The sequence below is a fragment of the Bactrocera oleae genome, unplaced genomic scaffold (assembly GCF_042242935.1).
Source record: "Bactrocera oleae isolate idBacOlea1 unplaced genomic scaffold, idBacOlea1 ctg00000009.1, whole genome shotgun sequence".
Lineage (NCBI taxonomy): Eukaryota > Metazoa > Arthropoda > Insecta > Diptera > Tephritidae > Bactrocera > Bactrocera oleae.
The window spans coordinates 776,828-785,000 of record NW_027212752.1 but is presented as its reverse complement, the minus strand read 5'-3'; positions in this window follow the sequence as shown (position 1 = coordinate 785,000).

The window sequence follows — 8,173 nt, the reverse complement described above, 5'->3', positions numbered from 1 at the left end:
CCTAACCTTTAAATCCAGGAGCCTCTTGCTCTCTAGATAACCCACCCTCTCAACATCAATACCATCTGTCCAATCTGTCCGCAGCATAGAAACACTCAAGCCCCTTCTTAATCTGAATGTAACAGCACGCTGTATAACAATCAGATCAAGAGGGGGTGCACCCAACAACACTTGCATTGCATCCGTCGAAACAGTACGACAAACAGGCAAACATGCAAGCATCATGCAACGTTGCACCGAGAGGAGTTTTCGGCGACCAGAGACCCTCATCGCTGATTCCCACCATACAGCAGCCCCATAAGTGGCACAAGCCACAAACAAGCTACGATATATGGTGCGAACAGCACGGCGTCCAAGGCCCCAATCACTCCTCAAAATGCGTCGCACTTTGCCAACAATTGCCTGCAGCCGCTCACCCACACGCACCAAATGTGGGGTGAAACACATTCTTTCTCCTATAGTCAACCCCAGGTATTTAACTTCCTTCACATACCTGATGTTGACCCCATTCACCTTGACAATCGGTGGACGAACCGGCGACAATCTGCCCTTAAGCAGCATTGTAACCGTTTTGTCCACCGATATGTCAACCCCCACATCTAAACCCCAGCTATTTACAATTTCTAAAAATTGTCCCCCCGACCGTTCTAACTCAGACCGCGATCGACCCTCAACGAGAAGAAGAAGGTCGTCCGCATACGCACAACATTTACAGAGGGGCTCGAGCTGTCCAAGCAGAGAGTCCATCATAAGGTTCCAAATATATGGACCGCAGATGGATCCCTGCGGGCAGCCACGAACCACTCCAATTTCAACACTTCCATTCATACTTACTAGAGAAGCTTTTCTCTCCGAAAAGTAACTCCGCCAAAGAGTAATTTCCGGACAACCAAGCTCCTCCAGCCGCTGCAAAACTCTATCCCACCTTAAATAATCAAACGCTCCCTTGAAGTCAACAAATATGCCAAGGACATATTTGTTGACATTCTCCTTAACAACACTCTGAACATAAAACCAAGCATCTTCTGTACTGCGTCCTTCCCTGAACCCATACTGCCTATCCGACCATATACCCCGCGTTAGCTCCTGAAGCCGTTCCACCATAACTCTTTCCAATACTTTTCCAAGTACTGGAAGAAGACTGATGCCCCGATAAGAGCGAGGATCACTCCTGATCTTATCAGGAGACTTCAGGAGAGGTACAACCCTAGCAATTTTCCACTCGCGTGGAAAATAACCCTCCCACACGCACTTATCATAAATGGCCTCCAAGTATTCCGGAATGAACTTCCACAAGCTTTTACACAGGAGGGACAGGTACCTCCTATGCTTGGGGTACCTGAACCTCCGCCCTGGGAAAGAACGAACCTAATAGAACCCCCGCACACTCTCTCCACGTAGATAACACAGTGTCACCTACGCAAAGAGAGGTGATATCATCTCTCTTACGACCCCTGCAGATCTTATAGATCTGACCCCAGGGGTCATCCCTATTTTCACTAACAAAATTTCTCCATTCATATTCTTTAACCCTAACTAACATATCTTTATATTCCCTAATTTCACAACAAAAATCATACCTAACCTGAGCTAACCTGTCTGAATTGGACCGTCGAGCGCGTTGAAACTTTCGCCTCAATCGCCTGACAGTCCTCCTCTTCAAGGTTAACTCACGCGTCCACCATTTTATTTTCCTAAGCTTAAAACTTTCACACTTCTTAAGTTCCCTATCATTAACAACCCACAATATCTCATAAAGACGAGCAATCTGCTCATCAACCCCCAAGCCCTCAAACTCACTAAGCGGTATTTCCAATACCGCTTCCCTAACACACCGTCCATATTGGTTCAAGTCAATACCAGAGGTACGCCATCGCCGCAACGGACTTACGAACTGTAAAAGGGGGGACTGAGAAGAAACCATAATTTGAATCAAATTATGATCACTCAATCCCCACCCTCCCTTAATTTCCCACCCAACACGAAACACTCTATTTGCTGCCTCGTTCATCAAAGTCACGTCAATGTCACTGACACCCCTAGGCCCATCAAAAGTATACCACTCGCTCGGCTCGTTTAGAATGTGAAGGTTTTTACCCACCACCCATTCACTTAATACCACTCCACGACTGTGGCTTTGATATCCAGACGAATGCCGGGATACCTTACTAAACCACATCGAAGACGTAGCATTCGCGTCCAAGCCAAGTATAAGAGGACTACCACTCGCAAGTAGTAGTACCTTATCCATATAACTCAGATAAGGCTCTAAGGGCTCACCAAATTTACAATAGATACTAGCAACAAGTATTCTACCAAACCCCCCCTCTACAGAAACACATACACCCAGTTGTGAGGAATCCACAACTACACAATCATAGTTGGGATCACTCACAACAATTGCAGCATTAGCCCTAACGTCCAAAAAGACCCTGAAACCACCCGGAAAACCTCGAACCACACCATTGGTGGCGTAGGGCTCCTGGAGTAAGGCAATGCCGCACCCCCCTCAGTCATATACCCCCCCAACTCGCACATTACGGCATACGACCCCTGACAGTTTAACTGAATAATCCCCCCCATCAGTGTCTGGCGAGGGCGCGCTCAACAATCCCACAATATATCGGGCAGACAGCCGACATCATAAAATGCCCAGCTGGCCTACCCTTGAATGCACAGTTACGGCAATGGATTGCATTGACGCAACTGGCAGCTCTGTGGCCTTCCTGACCGCACCTCCGGCAGACATCTGATTTGGCCCTACACTCAGCGACCCTATGACCAAAACCCATACACCGGAAGCAGCCAGCAATGGGGTTATCCGGTCGCACCCGGAAGGAGAACCACTTGATGTAGCACCTACCTGCCTCCAAGAGGGCGGACATCATTTTGTCCGTACCCTCAAGAACAACATTAGTGCTACCATCAGGAGCCACCTTCCAGGGACGACTGACCATCCTTACTTCCGACTTCTGGGACGCCGAGCTAAATTCTGGAAGGTTCAACCGGAGAAGTTCTTCCATGAATTCCTCATGGGGGATCTCCGTGTAAACCCCCTGAACCACAACCCGAGGACCCAACTTCCGGTTGACACTCACGTCTAACCCCACCTCCCCAAACTTTGCGTTAGTCGCCACTTTTTCCCTCTCAGAAACAGAAGGTGTGCGGATCACCGCTCCACCACCCTTGATAGGCTTCACCTCATGGATCCTCACACCGAGTGAAGGACCCACCTCCTTAACTACCTTTCTAATTACTTCCTTAGAGGAAGTTGCAGGCCCCTTGCTCCTGACCACAACAGACCAGGTTTCAACAGGCTTCGGCGCCACCGCTGCAATCGCCTCCAGTACAGGTGCTGGGGGCGGAGGCATCGGTGCCGATGGAGCCGGCATTGACCTGCTCGGTGGCGAGGAGTGTCCCCCACAGCCTCCTCTAAGGGCATCAACTTGCCCGCGAAGATGGGCATTCTCGGTAATAACCGTCATTAGGAGTGCTTCGTATTTAGAAGCAAGCTCCATCAGCCCCTTCACGGTTTCCATCTCAAACTTTTTGTCTCCAAAGACCAACCCGCTTAGCTCCCCAGTAATCCTCTTAACAGCACCAACATGGCTTACCGCACTACCACCACCAGCAACAGCGCCCTTGGCTAATTCACGGTTGCCACCCTTACTATCCTTCTTATTCACCATGTTGGAACTAACACCTATTTTCTTTCCACCCTCATTAACACGCCCAACACCTTTTCCAGCCTTAACCTCACCACCTTTATCGACACTCATCTTAGCGTCACCCCCCTTCTTAACTGTGTCAGCAGTATCCCCTGTCTCACACGAACTACTGCTTTCACTGGAGTCAGTGAAGCGCACAAAGCCCCCCGATTTCGCCAAAGGTGGTGACCTCAACCTCACCTTTCTGCGCACCGGTGACCCATCAGTAGATGACACTGCACTATCCTCACCGGACGACGCCCCTACAACCATTTTTGCAGGCACAGACCCATCGCTCTCAGCAAGGGACTTAACCTTCCTCCTCCGTGGGGGAGGCATCTTCAACCTAGATCCCCTACCAGGCAGGCTGATCCGCCGGTAAAAAACACTGGCGCAGAAGCCCCTGTTCCGGAAAGATCAAACAGTCGCTCACCAGGCACGTGCGATTGAACGCACTGAAGAAGCTAACTCGCGCGTAAACCCGCTCAATAGCAGTTACCACCCAAACAGTCGATTATCGCGTTATCGCAGGGACACAACTCACACCTCCAGCCAAAGGCGTGGAAGAGGTCACTCAATTAACCGCCGGACAGAACAAAGTCCCCGTAACGGTTGCGAATCGACCGATGTGACGTTGTATCAATCGCACCGTGGGCTAAAAGTCAACCACTATGACCTTAATTCACCCTGGAGTCAGCGCCTCCAATACTAGGACAACCACTAACACCCTAGAAGCAAAACTGGCGAAATCCCCTAGAAAACAGCAGCAACTGAAAACCAGACACTCAACACAGCACTCCTGAATAGGCCACCCAAGCCAAAAACACCACCACGGCACAGTCACTGAGACTACGGACGGGCCCGCCTACAAAACCTAATCTACGAATCTAATCCAAAAAAAAAAAAAAAAAAAAAAAAAAAAAAAAAAAAAAAATTTAAGTACACACTCAACTAACCCTACACTCACCCACAAGCAGGCGTTGTAATTGCCTGCTACGAAATTTCCAAAAAAAAGAAAAATTTTTTCCCAAAAACCACTTTGAATAAATCTACCTGCTACCTACAACCAAACAAATGCCCTAAGCAAGCGTTGAAAGGCAAAAGCCTGCTATCCCTAATAAAAAACTAATACCAGCTAGAGTGCTCGTATACACAATTACGTGAACACTGAAAACACCTGCTGTAACTAAAAATCTACTTGCAGTTAGCAGGCGTTGAAATCCTAATAAAAAGTCAAAGCCTACTAACGCGAAAAAAAAACTAACATAAGCAAGAGTGCTCGTATACACAATCTCGTGAATACTAGAAAAACACCTGCTGTAATTAAAAGTCTACTTGCAGTTAGCAGGCGTTGAAATTCCGATGAAATATCAAAGCCTACTTATGCAAACAAAAACTAACGCAAGCTAGAGTGCTCGTACACATAATCATATAACACGAAAAACACTTGTTTTATTTAAAAGCTACTCGATAAATTCACAATTTCTCAAACAAAAACTCGTAAATTCATATATATATACTTACATATATATATGGCAAAGCCCACTACGGCAATTTTGTGTGAGTTTTCGAAAAACCACTTCACACTACCAACACATATGCACGTATACACTCTCACTACACCGACTCTACACTGAAAAATTCACAAATACTCACACGACCGAATTAAAAATTCAAATTATGCGCTAGCACGTCTGCTCGCTATGAATGCCTACGAATGAATGAATGAGTAGATAGGGACAACTTTCGTTGTAGATTTACGTGAGTACCTGCCGGCGACGGCCTTACCTCACGGTGTTCAAAACACAACGGATCAATACAATGCGTTGATCAGCGCCCCAAACAAAACGAGCTTATGCAAGTATTTATTTGGATACCAGTGGCAGTGTGTCTGGGTCCACACTACCATCTTGGTATGATTCGAGGCCGACCTAAAACCTCTTCCGTTTTCGGGTACGGCACCCAGTTACTTGTGTAACTTCTTTTTCGAACTGAAAATTCAGTTCTTCCAGCATTTAGGTTTAAACCACAGCCACCACGATACTCCCCAAAGGGCCGAACCCAATGAGCAGATTGAACAGAAGTCCAAGGGCTTTCTGCTCCCCGTGGTACCGGAAAGTCTCCGGTCAGACTGCGTAGCCTAAACTACTGCCAGTTGAGCTCCCCATTACTCAAATGACTGGTGACATTTGTCGCTTGAACTTCAAATGTCTTTTTATTTGCTTTTTCATTTAAAGTGTTTCTAATATCAGTTCAAGCTGAGTATTATAGCACTATCACTCCATATACTATGCTGATATTACTGGGCAAAGAATATAATAACAGTCATAGTGCATATTGGCTTTTAGTCGCCTTTTACGACAGGCATGCCTTGCCGCGGGCATATTCTTTCCCCAAACCCGCAGGGGAAAGTAGATAGGGACAACGTCCGGTGTGTTTAACGTGAGTACCTGCCGTCGACGGCCTTATCTCACGGCGCTCAAAAGCACAGCGTATCAATACAATGCGTTGATCAGCGCCCCGAAAATGCTAGGCATTTTTCAGTACCGATTGGTAGTGTGGGATGGACACACTACACACCTTGGTAAGGTTCGAGGCCTATCTAAAACCTCTGCCGTACTTTGGGTCCGGCACCCGGTTGCAATGCAACTCCACATTGAACTGACAAAACATCAGCTCTTCCCGCATTTGGGTATAAACCACAACCACCACGATACTCCCCGAAGGGCCAGTCCGCACGAGCAGGTTGGAGCGAACTCCAAGGGCCCCTGCTCCCCGTGGTACCAGAATTAAGTCTCCGGTCAGACCTCGTAGCCGAAACTACTACCAGTTGAGCATCCATACTGCTCTGGACTGGTAACCAGGGGCTAGACCCCATTCACTCCACACAATCACTCATCTTACACACTAAAAGCTAACCCTAACCTTCAGTTAAACGCCTTCGCCGCTTAAATAACTCACGCGCAAACATTCCTAACTGTTCAGTATACTCATTGCTAGAAACTACATTACCTACACATAAACGTCCGTCTGTCCAACTAATCCCCACACCCCCAATATTCCTAATGTCTGAATACATCGGGCATTCTGCAATAACATGCACCCAATCCTCCATACGTGCCCCACACAAACACCCCGAACTATCAGAAAGGTGCCTCCGATACAAAAATGCATTCAGAGGCCCATGCCCCGTTAACAAAAATCCCAGACTCAAACAAAATCTGAAGTCTGGGTTACCCTCAACAAACGTTACATCCCGGATGTATTCATATGTCACCCGACCCTTAGGGCTATTTTCCCAACGGTCCTGCCACCTACGCCTAACCTTTAAATCCAGGAGCCTCTTGCTCTCTAGATAACCCACCCTCTCAACATCAATACCATCTGTCCAATCTGTCCGCAGCATAGAAACACTCAAGCCCCTTCTTAATCTGAATGTAACAGCACGCTGTATAACAATCAGATCAAGAGGGGGTGCACCCAACAACACTTGCATTGCATCCGTCGAAACAGTACGACAAACAGGCAAACATGCAAGCATCATGCAACGTTGCACCGAGAGGAGTTTTCGGCGACCAGAGACCGTCATCGCTGATTCCCACCATACAGCAGCCCCATAAGTGGCACAAGCCACAAACAAGCCACGATATATGGTGCGAACAGCACGGCGTCCAAGGCCCCAATCACTCGTCAAAATGCGTCGCACTTTGCCAACAATTGCCTGCAGCCGCTCACCCACACGCACCAAATGTGGGGTGAAACACATTCTTTCTCCTATAGTCAACCCCAGGTATTTAACTTCCTTCACATACCTGATGTTGACCCCATTCACCTTGACAATCGGTGGACGAACCGGCGACAATCTGCCCTTAAGAAGCATTGTAACCGTTTTGTCCACCGATATGTCAACCCCCACATCTAAACCCCAGCTATTTACAATTTCTAAAAATTGTCCCCCCGACCGTTCTAACTCAGACCGCGATCGACCCTCAACGAGAAGAAGAAGGTCGTCCGCATACGCACAACATTTACAGAGGGGCTCGAGCTGTCCAAGCAGAGAGTCCATCATAAGGTTCCAAATATATGGACCGCAGATGGATCCCTGCGGGCAGCCACGAACCACTCCAATTTCAACACTTCCATTCATACTTACTAGAGAAGCTTTTCTCTCCGAAAAGTAACTCCGCCAAAGAGTAATTTCCGGACAGCCAAGCTCCTCCAGCCGCTGCAAAACTCTATCCCACCTTAAATAATCAAACGCTCCCTTGAAGTCAACAAATATGCCAAGGACATATTTGTTGACATTCTCCTTAACAACACTCTGAACATAAAACCAAGCATCTTCTGTACTGCGTCCTTCCCTGAACCCATACTGCCTATCCGACCATATACCCCGCGTTAGCTCCTGAAGCCGTTCTACCATAACTCTTTCCAATACTTTTCCAAGTACTGGAAGAAGACTGATG